This window comes from Balaenoptera borealis (assembly GCF_965194805.1).
Source record: "Balaenoptera borealis genome assembly, chromosome: 17".
NCBI lineage: Eukaryota > Metazoa > Chordata > Mammalia > Artiodactyla > Balaenopteridae > Balaenoptera > Balaenoptera borealis.
In genome coordinates this window covers 60,081,197-60,102,793 of record NC_138876.1, presented here as the reverse complement: position 1 = coordinate 60,102,793, position 21,597 = coordinate 60,081,197, and the positions used below count along the sequence as shown (strand labels likewise).

Sequence of the window (21,597 nt, the reverse complement as noted above, 5' to 3'; positions counted from 1 at the left end):
AAGTGGGATGTCCCTCCATTGTTATCCTATCCAAAAAATAATTATTGATATATTAATAGTACCTACACTTCATTGGTTGCTGTGAAGATAAACTACATGTAAAGCACCTAGGACAGGACCTGGTACTATGTGAATACTCAATAAATACTGCCTATACTAAGCGCTAGCTCCTATTGCTATTAGAACCACTACTATAATTCTCTAACTAGTACTAACATCACAAACTCCATTACCACTCCTACAGAGAGAGAACTGCTTTTTCAGGACTCTACAGAAAATTCTTACCAGGTGATTGAGATCGCTAATCCTTGAGTCCAGGAGGATATTTCACATACCCAGAGGCTGTCTGTAGTGGTCTCTAGTAAATAAATTCAAGCTTCATGGATGGTATACATGTGACATAAGCTATATATAAGACACACAAGCTTATTAATATTAAAACTTTTAAAAAGGTATATGGGGCTTCCCTGGTGGCGCAGTGGTTGAGAATCTGCCTGCCAATGCAGGGGACACGGGTTCGAGCCCTGGTCTGGGAAGATCCCACATGCCGCGGAGCAACTGGGCCCGTGAACCACAACTACTGAGCCTGCGCATCTGGAGCCTGTGCTCCGCAACGGGAGAGGCCGCGATAGTGAGAGGCCTGCGCACCACGATGAAGAGTGGCCCCCACTTGCTGCAACTAGAGAAAGCCCTCGCACAGAAACGAAGACCCAACACAGCAAAAATAAATAAATAAAAATAAATAAATTTAAAAAAGAGGTATATGATTTGAATTTTTCCCAAAATCTACATCAATGTACAGCCTAATAATTATTCCTAAAGCAATTATACTCCAATAAAGATGTTTAAAAAAAAAAAAGATAAAGATACAAAAAAAAAATTATTCCTAAGAGGGAAAAACAATAGCAATTTTAATCAAGTGCTTGCTATTCTTGGGTCCAGATACTCTTCTAAGTGACTTATCTAAGGTACTATTATTTTTACAGTGAAGAAATTAAAGGACAGAGCATTAAGTAACTTGCTTAAGATTACACTGTTAAATAAGTAAACCCAGGCAATATGACTTCCCATCTAGTGCTCATAAACACTACACTGTACCGTTTCATTAATATTCCTATGAAAGCATCTGTAACAACTTGCTAAGTAGTACTATCCTTATTCTTACACTTAGCAAAGGAAAGAAGTCCTTTCAATAGAAGATTCTGGTACAGAATCAAACCATATACCCACAGTAGCCTCATAAATGATAATACACAATTAATTAAAATGTTTAAGGTATATCCTTTTTGAAGAACAGGCATTTGCTGACTACTTCTAGTCTAGTAGGAGTCAAAAAGTAAAATGTTTTGTTTAACTGCTTTCATTACCACACAACCATAATTAGTTTCATGCTTATGAATTTAATCTTACATGTTAATTATATCTGCAATGATTCTGAGAATGCAAAGAAGTTACTTAATGAAAAATAACTGCCTTGAGGATGCTTTAAGCATATAAATGATCACAAAAAGAAAAAAATGTCCCCCATTTCAATAACTTTCAGAATGCCTCCCCACATTTAAATCTCTCTTGGTACTGGTCAATGGAACATCAATACCAAGCAAGAACCATGTCAGAAGTTTAAGTAAAATTTTGCACTTATTTAAAAATTCATTCCATATGTCTCTGATTTAATTTATTCTTCAAAATCTAAACTTGTATAAACATAGACAAATATTCATGAATGACCTTGATTACAATTAAATTAAAAATAAAGGTAACAGACTTCCATATCCAGCGGTATGTTAGGATAAGTAAACTGACCAAAGCTCCTGCTAAAAAGAAATAAACACAGTGGTTAAAATACCAAAAAATGTTTTCTTTAATTGTATCACTGAGTCAGCAATTTAGAACTGATTATAGAAAGGCAGAAAAAGAAAAAAGAGCTGGAACTCAAAGAATAAACAGAGCACTGAAGCTGGGTTTTGCAAAACTTTCTCTTCTTTTAACATTTCTATAGACACAAAGGGTCACTACATAATGGGAAAAAAGGAGAAAATTACCTAGAAGATAGGAAAATTCTAAATTTGTATGAAAGAGGTAAAACAGTCTCAAGTTATATACAGTAAAAATTTAAAGGATTACTAGCAGAAAAGACAAATCCACCATTAAAACTGTTTTGAAAATGGAACATTTACAAAAATTGACCAAATACTGGGCTTAAAAAGGAAGTGTTAACAAATTTCAAAAATCTGGTATTTTTCCTCTGGTCACAATACAATTATGCTAGAAATTAATAATAAAACATTCTTACTTGTTTGGAAATTTAAAATACGCTTTTATACAACTCATGCCTCAAAGAAGAAATAATGGAACTTAGAAAATAACATGAAAATATATAAATTAGCCAAGTTGTTCAATTGTACTATATAACAACATAATATATACTAATAAAGCACTTTAATTCTTGTAAACTAATTTATTTAACAGCCTGCAGTTTGTTTGGCTTTAGTTTTTTATAATTCATAAGAAAAATACTTGATTAGCACAGTAAAATCATGTACGCTAACTATAAAAATGTGACCAATATTTCTTCATTAAAATAAATTATGTTCTTGGTCAAAACAATAAGTGCACCCCAATGTTCACTGCAGCACTGTTTACAATAGCCAAGACATGGAAGCAAATGTCCATTGACAGAGGAATGGATAAAGAAGACGTGGTACATATATACAATGGAATATTAGCCGTTAAAAAGAATGAAATAATGCCATTTGCAGCAACACTGATGGACCTAGAGATTGTCATACTGAGTGAAGTAAGTCAGACAGCGAAAGAGAAATATATGATATCCCTTATATGCAGAATCTAAAAAGAAATGATACAAGTGAACTTATTTACAAAACAGAAGCAGACTCACAGACTTGAGAGAAAGAACTTATGGTTGGGGGGGGAAGGATGGGGGGAAGGGACAGTCAGGGAGTTTGGGATCGACATGTACACACTGCTGTATTTAAAATGGATAACCAACAAGGACTACTGTATAGCACAGGGAACTCTGCTCCATGTTATGTGGCAGCCTGGATGGGAGGGGAGTTTGGGGGAGAATGGGTACATGTATGTGTATGGCTGAGTCCCTTTGTTGTGCACCTGAAACTATCACAACTTGTTAATCACCTATACTCCAATATAAAATAAAAAGTTTTTTTAAAAAAGTCTGGAAACAATCCAGATGCCCATCAACAGGACACTGATTAATAAACCATGGTACACTTCCCCACCAAAATAAAATAAAGTAAAATAAATTATGCTCTATCTTACTTTATATTTATTAGGAAGCTTCCTTGACTAGGCTATCCCAAGGTATTATCTGTTTGAGTTAGTTTGGCATCTTAAAATTTTCCATCTTGAAGATATACATTTATGATTCTTTGAGTCCAATGTAAATGTCCTTTAAAAAAAAACTTTTGACAAATTGCATACATGCATTTAAAGCACCCTTGATTCCTGAACACTACAGAAAGAATGTTTATGTACCCCCAAAATTCATATGTTAAATCCTAATGCCCAAGATGATGGTATTTGGAGATGGAGCCTTTGGGAGGTGATTAGGTCACAAGGATAGACAGAGCCCTCATGAATGGGGTTAGTGACCTTCTAAAAGAGACCCCAGGGACTTCCCTGGTGGCGCAGTGGTAAAGAATTCACCTGCCAATGCAGGTGACACGGGTTCGAGCCCTGGTCCTGGAAGATCCCACATGCCGCGGAGCAACTAAGCCCATGCGCCACAACCACTTAGCCTGTGCTCTAGAGCCCGTGAGCCACAACTACTGAAGCCCGCACGCCTAGAGATCACGCTCCGCAACAAGAGAAGCCACCACAATGAGAAGCCCGCGCACTGCAAAGAAGAGTAGCCCCTGCTCGCCCCCCGCTCGCTGCAACTAGAGAAAGCCCGCCCACAGCAACAAAGACCCAATGCAACCAAAAACATTAATTAAATTAAAAAATAAAAAATAAAAGAGACCCCAAAGAGCCCCCCTGAACCTTCTGCCATGTGAGAACAAAACGTGAAGACGGCTGCTATGAACCAGGAAGCAGATCCTCATCAAACACCAAATCTGCTAGTGCCTAGATTATGTGCCTTCCCAGTCTCCAGGGCTGTGAGAAATAAAGGTTTGCTGTTCAAGGCACCTCATGTATGGTATTTTTGTTATAGCAGCCCGAAGAGACTAAGATACTGAATAAATTCCATTTTTCTCTATATTCAAAAACTGGCTATAAAACTTGGCAAGAATCAAAGAATTATTTGAAAAAAGTTAGGAAAAGAACACTAAAAACCAGAACCCTGAAGTATAAGTGTTTAGAGATATACTGGATATGTACTTGGATTTAAAAACTTGTGTTGGAACCCACACCACTGTGTTTCCCACTTTAAATGGCTAATTCTGGTAATGTTCAATCCAAATGCATATGCTGAACTGAAAATATGAAGGCCTGATCTGTATTTTGAATCACTGAATCCAAGGATGTTGTCTGAAAGTCAAATACTTTCAAAAATGGTAGCCTAGTGTGCCTGACAGCACATTCTGGTAGCATATCTTTTAAAAACCAAGAAAGAGAACGAGAACAAGAAGCATTTGATGTGTAGATACTGACTCTTAGCTCCCCAAAACAGAAATTAACTTAAACTAGCTTAAGAAGAAAGAGAAAAAATGAATTCATTATAAGGATATAGGGGTGCCTTCAGAAACTGTGGAGCAGACTTCAAGAAGGGCTGGTCGAGAAACTTTGAGAAGCCATGAGAGACTCAGGCAGTGAACCCTCTCATGATTCTCACCTGTCTTCACTCCACATGTCTGCATAATTCTCTCTTCCTTTGAACCAGCTTTCTGTGTTCTCCAGTCTGCATGGCATAAAATATGGCTACTCAAAGCCTTTGAATTTACAAGTTAAAGCCCCAGATATGTGAAGAGACTAATTACCTTTCCCTTGTTCACAATTCCAAAATCCAGGGGATAGAACCTGGTTTGATTCCAGCTTGGTGCAGGTGCCTACTCTGGTCTAATCAGGTGGAAAAGGCCACACTGCTTCAACATGGCTGCCCACAGACCACTGCTTGGGTGGTCAGGGGTAGCTAAAGGTGCTGTTGTGTTGGAAACTGTAAAAGGCACTCAGCATAAGCAAGAAACAAGTGCTGTGCAAGAGCAACATGCTTTCTGATGGAATTTCGTATCGCTCTGTGCCCGGGAGGCAGGTGTCAAGTTGGATAATCAAGGTTGAAGACACTGCCTGAGGTCTTGGGTAGGGGGATGGGATACCAATCGGGCTCAGACAAAGAGGTGGAGGGCAGATTTCCTCAAGTAACAAAAGAGTGTACAGCAGACAGAAGTGTGGCCAGCACTGCCCCAAGAAGCTGACAGGTCATGTTTGAACTTGACCCTCCAGTTTCTCTGCATTTGGCTAGGAGAGAGAGACTACTGACAGAACTGCTAAGCTCCTTCTCCCTGGAGCCTTTACTAAATATTTTGAGTTTTTATTGCCTATACTAAACAGTCTGCCTGGCCTCAACTCACATAATTTGATACATACTATTTATATCATGTTGACTGCACAGATATTTAAATAAGTAAAAGTTAGTATAGCAAAATGATCTGCTCATCTCTCAAGTAAAGCATAGCTGTCCACCCATTTGCTCAGCCTATAAATCCTGGCATAATCGTCTATCTCTTCTCTGTCTCCTTCCTGCTTATTTAAATCTATCGATTCTTACTCTGAATTATCTTTTTAATCAGTACCCTCAATTCCATCTACAATACCATAGTTTTAATTCAAGATCTTTGTTTGTTTGTTTATTTATTTATGGCTGTGTTGGGTCTTCGTTGCTGCATGTGGGCTTTTTCTCTAATTGCGGTGAGCGGGGGCCACTCTTCGTTGCGGTACGCGGGCTTCTCATTGCGGCAGCTTCTCTTGTTGCGTAGCACAGACTCTAGGCACATAGGCTTTAGTAGTTGCACAGGCTCAGCAGTTGTGGCTTGCGGGCTCTGGAGCACAGGCTCAGTAGTTGTAGTGCACATGCTTAGTTGCTCCGCGGCATGTGGGATCTTCCCGGACCAGGGCTCGAACCCATGTTCTCTGCCTTGGCAGGCGGATTCTTAACCACTGTGCCACCAGGGAAGACCCTTAATTCAAGATCTTACTATCTCTTTTCTGAATTTTTAGAATAGCCTCCTAAATTGACCCTTCTGCCTCTAAATGTCCAATATATTTTGTACTAGCTTCAATAATTTCCATTTTAAAGCAAAATCTTGTCCTTGTCACACCCCTGCTTATAAACCGCTAATAGTTCTTCCCAGCAGCAGAGGTCCCAAGCATGTCTGTACATCAGAACCACTTAGATTCCTACCCCTCATCCTAACCTTTCTAAATCAGAACCTCCTAGAATGGGGCTTAGGAATTTGCCTTTTTAACAAACTCCCCTCTTGATTCTAAAGTAACCAGCCCAAAATCAATCTCTGGGTTTGTGTTATGGGAAGTCCAAGACTCTCTGAACGGAATACAAGTCAACTCACAATCTGAGTTCAATCTCCTTCTAGTCTCATCCCCTGCGACTTTCCCTTCCCAGCCTTATTCACAACACACAACCCTTTCATATTACCAGGCATCCATATATTCTGCCTTCTTCTCTACTTAAGGACCTCCTACTCATTCTTTAGGAATCAATTCAAATATGATCTCCTTTGTGCAGCCTTCCTTGACTACCTCCGGCATTTATCCATTCTTGATTATAGAGTTTAAGAGGCAGTCTAGAGGTGGTTAAGAGTATAGGCTCTGCAGTCAGACTCCAAATGTTTGAATCCAGGTTCTGCAAATTACTAATGAGTAAGTGAGTGACACAGGGCCTTGGACAAGTTACTCAACCTCTCTCTGCTCAGCTGCCGACACTATAAAATAGGAATAATAATACTGTAAGGTTAATGAGTTAATACATGTAAAGCATTTGCCTGGATCATAGCAAATGGTCATTAAACATTAGCTTCCTGTTTAGAAGTTATTCCTATCACTTAGACTATGAACCAGACTTTTATATTAAGTCAATCAATTTAAGAGCTCTCTTTCTTAGTTCTGGTACAAAACAACAAAAAAAAGAGGGTAATTTATATATAAACGTCAATGTAACTTCATTTACTTCTCAAAAGGTGACTGAGGATGATGTACTGAACCTATGTAAGGGAAAAGAAGGCATTTATATGGGAAGGATTGTCTTTTGAAGTCATTCACTAGGGAAGCAGAAAAAACTCAGAAATCTTAGATACCTATTTGAATTTCAAAAAAGGAAGCAAATATTTAGCCTACCTTTGGGCCATTATTTTTTAAATATATAGAAAGAGAACTTAAAAATCTGGACTAAAATCTCACACAGCAAAATTTCCATTATTTATAAAACTAAAAATTTAGCCAAAAATATATTTCAAGAAATCCTATAGGTTTTCAAAATAACTAGAAAGAGTACAAAAACTTTTTATGAATCCTGCCTTTTCTCTAATTACTAAAGTAATGTCTGAAATGGAAAAGACAGAGTGAGGGAAAAATTTGGTCATCTCCAACAAAAGAAAAACAAATTATGGTTATGCAAGGTGAGAAGTAAACAGGAAAACTAAATTTGTGCTCAAATGCATCCTCTGTAATGTTACTAGATGCATTCTCATTTTGTCTTATTTTGCTTCTAAACTATCAGCTATTAAGAAAGGGTAGAAACAAGATACAGTGAAATCTGGAAACAGGAGTCAGCTCTTCTTCCACAGAACACATTTCTCCTTGGACCTCTTCATTCATTCAATAAATATTTACCGAGCACCTACTATTATACATGTTTGGACACAGCAGTAAACCAAAGAGCCAGGCACGTGTGATGCCATTCCTATGACGCTTATCATAGGAAGAGCCTCTACATTTCAACAAATCCAGCATGCCTTATACACTGCCATGAAGAACATATGGCTCCACCTCCAAATTATCACCATTAGTGACCCCAGAAGATAAAATCTACCTTGCTCCCAGACTTCCAGATCATGGATTTTTAACCTAGGTTCATGGGTCCCTAAAGGTTAATGAATGTGTTGGGGGAATCTGTGAACCTTGTACTATTACATGCAAAATGTGTGTATGTATACACGTGTGTGAACTTTCCTAGACACACAATGTGATTTCACTATATTCTCAAGCGGGCCTATGACCCCCAAAGTATAAACCATCACTGTTCTAGGCACAGGAAAATTCCTACAGTTCTGTCCTACTGAAAAGACTGCTGCCATATACCAACACAGACAGCAGTTGGCAAATTCTCACCTGACATTTTATAGCACAATATTCAACAATTTTATTGACAAGTTACATTTTATTCATCTAAAATCCGTCCTCTAATGTTCTGAGTACCAGCAATCTAGTCAGTCTGTTAGACAAAGACTTCTTCCAAAAAAACTGTTTATAGAACTTGGGCTCCAGCAACTCTTGCAATATAATTCTTGTGTATAACTGAACCGCAGAAAAATAACTCCTTAATTTGTGGTTAGAATAACCACTGCAGAACAACCTACGGTGGGTGGCATGAAACTATCACAATTATAAAGTAACCAAGCAAATAATATACTACGTCTATAACAGATAAAATGTTATAAATCCAAAACATACATTGCTATAAATAAAGTCTCTGGTTATTTGCTGAGATACTCTGACTAACATGGCAGTGACAAGGGCTACTCTTAGCTTGTTTTATAAAGGAGCAACTAAAGCTATTTGACAGTAGACTCTGTGGCACCACATGTATTGTCTGGGCTAAGAAATGAAGTGAACTGCACTGTATAGTAACTTTGGGAAAATACTGCCTTTAATATAAACAAACAATGGACTTTCCTTTAGAAGCCATGATAAGGGAGAGGAGGGCAGTGGGATTAGTCCTACAAAATCAGCATGCCTGCAATTTGGGAAACCATGAATAAGAGCACAAATGCCTATTTGTTGACAGCTGTAATCAGATCATTTCCCCCCAAATTAAAATCATAGATTTTAGAGTTGGTAAGGCTGTAAAAAGATCTACAAGATGATGGGACTGAGCACCAAAGACCATGCATGATTTGCTCAAGTTCACAAACCAAAACAGAAACTGAGTGTCCTGACTCCCTTACTCTGCCATTTCTTTTTCGGGAAAGACTACTGTTCTGCGATTGCATTTACTCGGGATTCCAAATAACTTGATTTGGGGAGAGAGGAGGAGCCTCACCTAGCTTTTTGGCAGGTGACATAAGGCTTTTGGGTCCTTTACCTGGCAGGGAGAGTTGGCCAAGTGAGTAATACACTATTTTTATAAAAAAAGCATGGCCAGCATGAAAATCTAACTTTGGGTACAACGTGACTCCTTTTACAAATTGCCCGTTAGGGTAAATCAAAGGGGAACAGGAGGTTAGAAATGCAAATTCTAACGTGTAGCCCCAGAACCACACCTTGAAAACCAGTAGGGCAATGGAATGTTCTGTTGGCCAGGTGCCCACTGAAATTTATAAGGAATTCCAGAAGACACTGAGTACGGGCAATTCTCATAAGACAATATGGTCTTTTGACCTGGGCTCCCAGAGGCCCTTGCAGAGTACTTATGAGGTGAACACTTGTCGTAACGCCTCTAAGATATTACTTGGACTTTTCCACCATTCTCAAGTAAATACTGGATTTTCTAACTACATAACTGAATGAAAAGAAAGCAGAAGCCTATGAAAACCTAGATTTTTTATTATTATTAAAGAGATTCATGTCAGTTTCTAATGTAATCATGAATCATAATGAAGATGACTGTATTAAAAAAGTAAAATATAATTCACATACCATAAAATTCACCTATTTAAAGTAAGCACTTCAGTGGCTTTAAGTGTACTGTACTCACTAAAAAGAGCTGTGCATCCATTATCACAATCAATTCTTAAACATCATCATCACTCCAAAAAGAAACTCTACAGACCCTAACCATCAACTCCTTAAGCCCCTCCCCTCATCTTCCCATCCCTAGGCAATGACTAATCTACTTTCTACCTCTAAATATATTTGCCGGTTCTGGACATTTCATGTACATGTAATTATACAATATGTAGTCTTTTGTGACTGGCTTCTTTCACTTAGCATAACGTTTTCAAAGTTCATGCAAGTTGTATCTTCATTACTTTTCATGGCTGAATAATATTCATACACACACACACACACACACACACATACATACACACATTTTGTTTATCATTTCATCAGTTGGTGGGCATTTGGGTTCTTTCCACTTTTTGGCTATTATGAATAATACTGTTTTGAACATTTGTTTATAAGTTTTTGAGTAGACATATGTTTTCATTTCTTCTGGTTATATACCTGGGAGTGGAATTGCTGGGTCATGTGGTAACTCTGTTTAAGTATTTAAGGAACTACCAAACTATTTTCCAAAGTGGCTACAGCATTTTATATTCCCATCCATCAGAAAGTTCTTGCTTTTAAAAATCATAATAATTAAACAGATCGTGAATACAAACTCCTTATTTTCTGCTAATAGGTAACTGAAGAAAAAAATCCAAGTATTGATAAATATGTTTTTTAAAAACCACATACTATTAGCACATGAAATTCAAATGCAGAGTTCACAACACAGAAAGATAGCTTTAAGATGCTATTTTTAAAAAGGGTTACCATGCAGTAAATATTCCCTGTATCATTTAAACCAAATGAAGATATTATACATGGGCTATAGATACACGTCAAACACTCTAAAATAGTGGGAAACCTTAAACATGAGTTAAAAAGGACAAAGTATATTTTCTCAAAAACCAAATTAGAATTTATCTAATCAAGTGATAGCTCAAACTTTCAGTCATTAGAAGGAAGAAAAACTATCTTTAAGATGGAAAACTGATGGATATTCACAGGGCAAAGTAAAGGTAATACGCTGATTTGGAAAAGAAAATGAAAGCCAGCTTCTACAACCATATAGTAAAGATGATAAAGAGTTAGTGTCCAATGGGTTTGTGGTAAACAATTTGGGAACAACAACTTTATAAACTATGCAGTAAACTGTATATTCTGGATAGTGAGGGGCTTTGCTTCTACATATTGGGTGTGCTTCCTATATAGGAAGGCATATCGGGTGTGCTTCCTATATAGGAAGGCAAGGCAAGTTAGTATCTATCACTACTAAGTGTGAAGCAGAGCTTAAAAGAAAATTTGGCCAAGCACGACTAACTCCCTTGGGTGTTTCTGCCAAGGAGAAAGTCCACAACATTGGGAACAGCAGCAGGTAGACAAGTGGCCAGGGGGAAAGTATAATTAGGAGCAGAAGAGAGAGTGAAGATCCTCAGAAGATCCAGGTGCACAGAAATCTGAGCTTTTATCCCATTCCAGCACCAGCCACTTTGTCTTTTCTTGTCAGCAGTGGTTACAATCTTCCATAATTGCCTTTAACCTCACCATTACAATCTCTGGACAACGATGGCTGACAAAGTAAGAAACATGGTTTCCATCACAACCCAGCACCCCCATAAAGAGATTACCTTCTACACACACATTAACACATAACTGAAATAAGTTTCCTAAAAGCTATAATTAGTCTTGCTATATGCAGTGCATTCTAATATCTCCTATTCTATTTTGCTAAAGAAAAAAAATGCTGAGAATGACACAATACATTGTGGTTTACAGTCTATCAAGAACATAGCTCAAAACATAAGTTAATAATATCAACAGTCAAGACTAATTTTGCATATGGGCAGGCAATGACAACTATGTCACAAGTGTCACCTGGACAACAGTGATTTCAAGGAAGTAAGAGAGGTTAAAATTCAAATAAATGTGTCTTAAGAACAACAAAAGAAGGTAATATGAGCTCAGTGCATATTAGTAATCATTACGGTTGGGGTGGGGGAGTAGGAGTCCTGACTTATTCCAAAATAAATTTTAAATAGTTTAAAAAAAAGACTGAAATATAAAACTATAAAATACTAGAAGGAAACATACGCCAATATTTCCTTGGAGGGAATGGTTTTTCTACGTATGACAACCAAACTAGAAACTATAAAAGAAAAAATATGCAAAATCAATTATATAATAATAGAAAAATGTTGTATGGCAAATGTAACCAACAATAAACTGGTAGTAAATAGTTTTAACAGCATGACAAAGGGTATAAATTAATAAAAAAGTGATAAATCCAAAGACTAATGAGCAACTGGAACAGGCCAATGAAACTGGAATACAACATTCATTTCAGAATTAAATAAATGGCAAGATGTTAACCATTGCTAGTCATCAGAAATGCAAATTAAAACAATGACAGTATTTTTGTCTATTAGACTGGCAAACATGAAAAATAAAATGATAACAACTAGTGTTAGGGACAAATAGTTTCTTTGTGGCAAATGGGAAATATGTATAAATTTTTAAGGAATATACATCCTTTCCAGTCTTCCCATTCCAAAGAATTTATTTCAAGGAAATAATCCAATAATCATATCAAGATTTATGCACAGAATTGTCTCTGAAGTGTTTATAAAAATAGTGAAAACTGGAAACAACATCAATATATATAAATAGTTAAATAAATTACAGTAATGGAATGCTATGTATTCCATATATAATGACATATTTAGACACCTAACTATTTGGAGGGAAAACCTAGTTATAAAATAGTATTCAAAAATACAATTTTTTGTTAAGAAATTTTTTTACATTATGTTTTCACTAGATGATCTTTATTTCTGTTAATTTATGTGAATTTATTGTATTTTGCAATAAGCTTTAATTACTTTTGTAATAAAATGATATTTTTTAAATAAAAAGATGAACGACCTTAACTATACCAAGAGCTCATATACATAGATCAGGAAGACACTATAATCTCAAAAAGATAAATAAGCTAAGCAAAGAAACTAACAATTTACAAAAAAGGAAATACTATTAATAAAAAACCTATGAAATGTTCAATCTGTTTGTATAAGCCTGAAAAATATCAATAACCTTTAAGCCTAGTTATTCCACTTAATCTTTCTTCAGGAAATAGTCCTAGAAGTCTTACCCTCAAAGATGTTCATGGCTGTGCCACTTATAAGAGTTAAAACAGTAGAAACAACCTAAATGTCTAATAAACAGGATTGCTTAAAGAAATTGTTATATTTAGTGATATATAAAGCATCCTTCATAATGAAAAAGGCTATGCTACAAAATTGAGAAACTCGTGATTCAAAATTATATAGGGAGATTAAAACCATATACAACCAAAACGAAAACCTGTGTCTAGATGAAAAGACTGAAAGGAAATTCACCAAAATGACTGATGGATCTATGAAGGTTTTCTTTTTGTTGTTGTTTCTTTTGTTTTTAGAGTTTTAGCAGTACTTTTTTTTTATTGAGTTATAATTGGCATATAACATTATATTAGTTTCAGGTGAACAACATTATGATTCAATATTTGTATGTACTGCGAAATGATCACCACAAGAAGTCTAGTTAACAGCCATCACCATACATAGTTACAAAATTGGACCTATGAAGTTTTAAAATTTTCCTACTTAGGGAATTTCCCATAGCTTTTTTATGAGACCGCATTACTTTTACAAGTTGAAACAAAAAGAAAAAATTAATAACAGAAATTCCAACATAAGTGTAATTTTAGTAATTTGGTTTGATCACTGAAGAATATTAGCTTTGACATTGTGGTGATCAATATATATCAACAGAATAAATAAATGAATTAAAGTTTTAATCTAAAATGAAGAAACCAACAGAATTAATTGGATTTGGTTTGGTCAGTAGCATAATTTTTATAATAAACAAAAGAGTATATAGAAAAGTGGGAAAGAATACTTGCATAAATTGAAATTTATGCATTTTCAGTAACCCATAAATTTTTAATGTAAAAGAACACAGTATTTGATGATATTTACGATTATAGATGTATAAATACTTCTTTTTTCTACTTTCTTTTTAATAATAAAAAATGCAACTCGAAATATTTTGCTTAGTTAATTATCCAATTCAAAAAATGAACCTGAAAAGAGAGAAATGTACACAGAAATGTAGATGGACCACATCACAACGTCATTAAAAGACATACTTTGCAATTCAGACTATAAAGGTCAATACGGGAACAGTTCACTTGTTTATTAGTCAGTGATGGTTTACCGTTGACAATGTGGGTGAATTTAGCTTACATGAGATAAATATTACTTGATAACATCTCTGGTAAAGTGATTTGGTACAAAAGAAATCAAAAGGTATGGCTTAAGTTAAACTATGGCTTATACGTAATAATGTTTCTTGATTATTTTACAAAACCTTATTGCAACAAAAAGTTGTTCAAATGTAAAAAGTGGCACCTACCATGTTTTATTTGATAAACATGTCATTTAAATATTTTAAAAGAAACAGAACGATCTGTCCTAAGACAGATCAGACAGAACAGACTGCTGAGGATTCTATCCTCTCAATGCATGGAGCAACAGGTTGGGCTCCAATCCAAACCCTACCTTGTACTAGTTCACTGACTGCAGAAGTTTCCTAACTTCTCTAGGCTTAGTCTGCTTGCCTACAAAATGTGGATAATGTTGCCTAGCTCAAAATGTTACTGTATCTTATCCTTTTTTTCTCTACAAAATTCAATGTAACTTATCTCAAATATTAAAAAGACAAAATAAGAGTAAGTTACGGTTATATATTTGAGGGCTGAATAGAGAATTTGGATTATGACCTTCATTTCACCCACTCCTCATCCCACCCCCATCTCTGAAAAAACAAAACAAAAAAATAAATATGCAGTTTCCAAGAATTGTGACATAACTTTATTCCAGAAAATGAAATCAGTGGATAACCACCCCTTAGGAAATGAGCATAGAACAAACTCATTTACCATGAGTTAAAACATAATAATTAGAACGGAAAGAGGCAAAACCTCACTACCTTAATGATGTATTATGTTTTTTTACTATAGAAAGTTGAAAAATGTTATCAGAAATTCCCTGAAATAAACATATCTTGGTAATCATTTCTAATAGAAAAAGCATTCAGTCACTAATTTTTGGTTTATATTTTTATTTGAAGATAGGGAGGGACACATAACCTATACCTTCAAAATTCAGCCAGCCTAAAAAGGTAAATAAATTTTTATTCTGAAAAATACAAAATTTCAAGAAGAAAAACTGTGCCTGCATACAGAAGTTGGAAAATGGTTATTCAAAATGTTTGTGATGGGGTCTTGATTCTTTGAGAGGCAGGGTAGGAGAAATAGGCTTTGGAGCAAGATACACCTGGGTTAGAATCTCAGCTCTGCCACTGAAGAGTTATTGGATCTTAGGCAAAGCAGCAGGGCCCTCTGGCTAGGTTAACGGGAGGGGAATTACTCCTCCCCTGCAGCCTCCACAACGAAAAGATTAAACGCTGGTTTTCAGAGCTTTCTCTGCAGTTAGGGAGGAGCCATCTTATACAGGTCTGATCAAGGAAAGGTAGGCTGAAGTCTGGAAGAGATTTCTAAAAAAGCTTTTGTTTTCCTGATAAAAGGGACAGAGAAGCTGACTGTACCCTCCCCCACTCTCTTCCTCTCTTGAACACAGACATGTAGCCCAGGAGAATCAGCAGCCTTACTGTACCTGTGACGCAAGGAGAAGGCAGCCCTAATGTTGTCAAGCTGCTGAAGCAACCCCGGAAGCTCCAGCAGCCAGGATTCCTTCTTATGCAAGAAAAATAAGTCTCTATATGTTTAATCCACAAGTCTTCAAGTTTTCTGCTAAGTGTAACTGACACAAGTCTAAATGATTTGGAAAGTCACTTAATTCTCTGGGGCTCACTTTTCTTCCTCTGTAAAGTAGATAGTAAGATACGTAAGTAAGGTATCGTTATCTGTTTGACACGTAGAAAAGGTAATGTCAGCTGTTCATGATGATGGTGACGATGATGACCTTATTTCTCACGCAAGCCATTTGCAGTAATCATTTCATTCATCTATTTTGAAGGCAACAAAATTGAGGCTCCATGAAGTTAAGCAACTTGCCCAAGATCACACAATTAATAAGTAGTACAGCCAGGATTCAAATTCAGGAATTCTTATTTCAGGACCAATGACCTTAAACCACTACGGTGCTTAGAAAAGTGACTCAACATAATAAGAGCTAAAGCTAATAATCGTTGGCTATTATGATAATGTTAGACAACTATGAAGACAAGAACAAGTACATCCTAATTTTCATTCTGGAAAGTAATAAATTCTCATTAATTCAACATGAATTTTATATTTCTTCTTAAAATTAGGATGATCTCACTTCTTTACTGAAACAGGAATACTCAATACTCTTCATTGAAGGCAATTTTTTTCCTTTCTAACACCAAAGGGCAACTAATAACAGTATACGTCAACCAATAATTGCAATACCTACTGTTAGCTAAATGCTTTTGTGACTCCTGTCTATCAAAAAAGTAAGCAATGAATATTTATGGTGAACTTATAATCTGCAAGGCACTATGCCAGATATTTTAAATTATTTTTGCCAAAAGAAATAGCATATGTTTATTTTCTTAAAGTGACTTAAGACCGCTTTAGAGGGAGAATGTCCTAACAGTGCTAAAAATTAGGAAGTGGCTGCTGCTGTTAGTGATCACCAACATCATCAGCACCATTACTAACACACACAGATTTTATACCACAAGCTAGCATATACTAAGCGTTAGGTGCCACGTTTGGAACGTTTTCCTTCAAACCTCAGAATGTTTCATTTCCTTCAGTGAAATAAATGAAACAACGTTAAAAAATTCATGCTGAAGGTGCAGTATTTGAAAAACAAGCAAAATTCAAAATTAAAGTTTCTAAATAAATTACATTCAGCAAACAGGCTAAAATATTGGCAATTGCAATTAGGAAAAGACATTTAGTTCCTGGAAAAGATTGAGATCTCAAGAGTTGATGTGTAGTTGTTAACTTTCAAAAATAGTTTGGCATATATCTTTCTAGTAAATAAAAAATTAATGTAAAGGCCAAAACTAAATGGATGGTGAATAAAGTAGAAGTTTTGAGGTAAGGTTAACTCAAAAATGTTAAGTCTCAAAATATGTACGTTCACAGCAATATATTTTTTGGAAGCCAAATAACATATATTCCACACTGAAAGAAGTACAGCTCTCTCCATTATATATCATAACAATAATTGATAACCACATTTTCAAAAAAGTACTGTATATAAAAGAAAATGCTTTCAAGGAAAATACATCAAGGAAAGAATCATTTGCTTAGTAAATTCAAAAATGACACAGGCAATAGCATAGAATCCACATAAACATTATAATATGCTCAATCAGTACTAATTAAGAATCTAATTATACCTATTTAATAGCTAATCTGCATTTTTAAAAGAAACACAAAGTATTCTATTTTAGGTCCAAAATTAAGGTTCTGAATTAAAAATTTAGAAGAAATCTAACTGTAGTATACTTATGGGAAAATCTTTTCTTAAAAATTAAAACAAGCTAAAAGCAAAGCATCATATTTTCAAGTACAGGACTATGTTGAAACTGAATTTACCAAATAAAAGAAGAAGGGATACATATAAACAAAGACGTAAGTGTCATTTACAGGCTTATAAAGTATTTTTCAATTATTATAATGCTGGGGTTTTTTAATAGGGGAGCTCGAAAGCACTCCTTTTTTGAACAATTCTCTTGGTTAAATTAGCCTAGGTTTAGACTCTTGGATAAAGGAACTTTCGCTGTACACACTGACTGATGTAGGATTAGAACCAAGGCCTCTTGCCCTCCGGGCCCATGTTCTTCCTGATACTTGCCCCGCTCAACTTCCCTGCACATTCCAAGAATGTATCTCCTTCCTACCATTTCATCCTCAAAAATTTTATAAAGCACTTCTAGAGGAGTGTAGAAAAACAACAGGGAAATAGAAGGAGAACCAAGAAAAAGAAGGTATATGACAATTTCAGAAAAGGGAACAGCCAACACAGAGTGCTGAATATTACAGAGAGCTTGAGCAAAAACGACTGGGCAGGGGACCAGAAGGTCACTGATGAATTTAAGAGGGTGCTTTCAATTAGTACAATGGTGAGGGCAGAGTCAGGTGGGCTAAACTGAGGAAGAAATGGAAATTTAGAAAATAAGGGCAATTTGGGGGACAGGGAGGAACAGAATAATAGCTTGAAGGGTAAAATGTTTCAAATTTTATAGAATCTAGATAAGATGATACAGAGAAAATTTAAGGTAGAGAATAGGAAAGCCAGGGAGTATTAGGTTGAAGCATTTGAAATTTCAGATATTCAACTATTTTTTACTTTAAAAAACCAGCAATTTCATACAGATTAAACTAATGTATGAACTTAATAAAGAAGAAGATAAGGTGATCTGCTAAGGAGGTGGAAGACAGGAACAAGAGACCTGAGATTGAAAAAGGTAAAGTAATGAAGAATCTACTAGAAATGAATGAAAGAATTTTCAGAACTCTGGTTGAAGTCATATAATATGAACCTATATTGAATACACCTGGCAAGATATGTTACCTCTCTGAAAGGATCCCATCTGCTATTTCTACATTTGCATTTCACTTTTAGGAACAAAGCTATTCAGCTCCAACAGGATGCCTGAACCTGAACACCACAAGATTTCTTTTTGGGGAAAAAAAAAAATCACTCTCACTTAACGTGGCACAAACACAAATCTGCACTGATGCTGTTGCCTTTCTTTTTTGTTTTGTCGTGTGTTTTGCTGATAAAATCAGAAGATATAGAAACTTAGAGCCCAATATGAAGTTGCTAATTTCAGGTCTACTGTTATTCTACAGCCTAATTTCTCATAAATCCACTTTCACATGGCCAAACATCTACAGAATAACCACATGTCTAAAACTGAGCTCCGGGCTTCCCTGGTGGCACAGCAGTTAAGAATCTGCCTGCCAATGCAGGGGACATGGGTTCGAGCCCTGGTCCGGGAAGATCCCACATGCTGCGGAGCAACTAAGCCCGTGCACCACAACTACTAAGTCTGCACTCTAGAGCCCGGGAACCACAACTACTGAAGCCCACGCGCCTAGAGCCTGTGCTCTGCAACAAGAGAAGCCACCGCAATGAGAGGCCTGCGCACCGCAATGAGGAGTAGCCCCTGCTCTCTGCAACTAGAGAAAGCCCACTTGCAGCAACAAAGACCCAATGCAGCCAAAAATAAATTAATTAATTTTAAAAAATAATAATAAATTAATTTAAAAACCTGAGCTCCATGTCTTGCCCTATGAACAGCAACTCCACCCAACTTCCCTTTTGCTGTGACCTCCATTTTTCTAGTCACTGGGCTGGAAACCTCAAGCCCCAGTCACCAAAGCCTATCAGTCATTTCTTTAAACAGTCTCTCTAAGCTTTCCTTTCCCATCTCTTCTCACTCTAGGCCAGCCCCTAGTAAGCCACTGTCTGGATTACTATGATAGTCTCAGAACTGGCCTTGCCCATCCATTCCATCTCACACATCACTACCAGTGTCATTGTTCAAAAACACCAATCTCCAAATACAACTCCTTTGTATCTCCACCATCACAATTTTTCAGCTTGAATTCAGAATTTTCTATAAGGATCCTTGTCTGTCTAGCAAAGCAAATATTACTCCTTAAAACTTCATCCAAGCCATGGGCTCTTGACCCATGGTGGTCTTAAAATATGTACACATATTATGTATATACCTCCCTCTAAAAGGTGGGGACTAACTCCTCTCCCATTGAGTATGGGTTAGGCTTAGCGACTTGCTTCTAAAAAACAGAATACAGCAGAAGTGACAATGTGTGACTAGGTCATAAAAGACATCACAACGACCTCAAGCTCTCTCTTAGATTATTCGCTCAGGGGAAAGCTAACTGCTATGTCATGAGGACACTCAAGCAGCCCATGGAGAGGTCATGTGATGAGGCCTGAGGCCTCCTGTCCACAGCCAGCACTAACTTGCCAGGCAAGTGAGGAGCCACCTTGGAAGCAAATTCTGCAGCCCCAGTCAAGCCTTCAGATGACTGCAGCCTGGCCAATAACTTAACTGAAGCTCATAAGAAACCGTGAGCCAGGACTGTCCAGTGAAGACACCCATGGATTCCTGACCCACAGCAATTGTGTGAGATAATACATGTTTATTGTTTTAATCCACTAAATTTTGGAGTAATATGTTACACAGATGTAGATTGTAATACAATCCCCCCAAGCTCATTCTCAATTCTGTGCCATTGCTCATGCCATCTCCCCCACCACTGTTCTCTCATTATCCATCTCCCAGTGCCCCTCCCCCTACCCTTCAGAATCTAGCCAAAGTTCCATCTCCTTGAGAAGCCCTCTTTTTTTGTTCATGAAACCATTTCAAGTCTCGCTTCTCCAGTTCTCCTTTGAACACTTCTGTGCTTAACCACACCATTCATTTAGGCATTTACTCATATATTCCTCTGTGTTACTGGGCTCTATGCATCTTTCCTCCTAAAGATGCCATACAGTTCTTCTAAACTGCATTCAGCACACTGTAATTAAGATACTCAATAAATATTTGATGAGAAAATTAGCAAGTCACACATACACACTCACTCTGGAAGTGTGTTTGATGAGTATATATAAAGTAGAGGTTGACAATATGGACTTAGAGCTAACATTCTCACCAGTCTGCTTATTTACTAGCTGCTGACCTTGGGTAATTTACTTAAAATCTCTACAAGCCTTCGTTTCTTCAGTGCTTTTTAATGAGGATTCTAACAGTATCTACCTTAGATTAATAGAAAGATTTTTAAAAAACAGAGGCAAATCTCTTAGCAAAGTGCCTAGCACAGAGTGTTCAACAAATGTTAGCTATTATTGTTCTTATTACTAATCACAAAGTACATGTTGAAATTCTGGGTCCCTGAAAGTCTCTAGATGTTATCAAGTGGCAATCTAAATTAATACGAAATTCTGCAAACTAAAATAGAACTCACAATTTCTATTAAGATAACTTTTAATTTTTCTAAAATCTACTTTTAAGTCAATAGAACTACAGCCTGAATCAATTGTAGGAGTGCAGCCTTGACTTTTTCTCCTCATTGTCCTATTAAGATATTAACTTCAAAGCTTTTGTGGGAACACTTAATTGCTTGCATTCCTTAACAAGCAGCCACCATAGTAGTTTCCAGATTCACTTTTAACCTTTACAGTCCTGGGAAGGCATATACGGCAAACTTACTAGACATGTAAATTTACACAATCTCTGGGTTAATATAGCTGTATGTATGTGAATATGCCACATAAAGTAAATCAATTTTGTACATCAATCAAAGTAGAATCTAATAGAAAAAAATCAATCCAAAAGAGCACTGCTATGCCATATATCCCAGTGGGGAGGGTGGGTGGGAAACTTTAATGCTATTCATTAAAAAAAAATTTTTTTATTGAGGTATAATTGACATTTGACATTATATTAGTTTCAAGGGTACAACATAATGATTCAATATTTGTGTATATTATGAAATAATCACCATAAGTTTAATTAACATCCATCACCATAAATAGCTACAAAAGAAATTTTTTTCTTGTGATGAGAACTTTTTAAGATCTACTCTCTTAGCAACTTTCA

General features: G+C 36.3%; 1 protein-coding gene across 4 annotated transcripts in view; it reads right to left on the bottom strand.

Moving 5' to 3' along the window:
* The window catches only part of MRPS28 (mitochondrial ribosomal protein S28), a 102,388-nt gene that overhangs the window by 52,233 nt on the left and 28,558 nt on the right, over window positions 1-21,597 (bottom strand). The window contains exon 4 of one of the 4 annotated variants that reach the window (XM_082363641.1): window positions 13,992-15,987. The exons of the other annotated variants lie outside the window; for them this stretch is intronic. The gene's annotated coding sequence lies outside the window, so the exon portion shown is untranslated. Of the gene's footprint in view, window positions 1-13,991; window positions 15,988-21,597 lie in introns of those variants that run through there. 4 annotated transcript variants of the gene reach the window in all.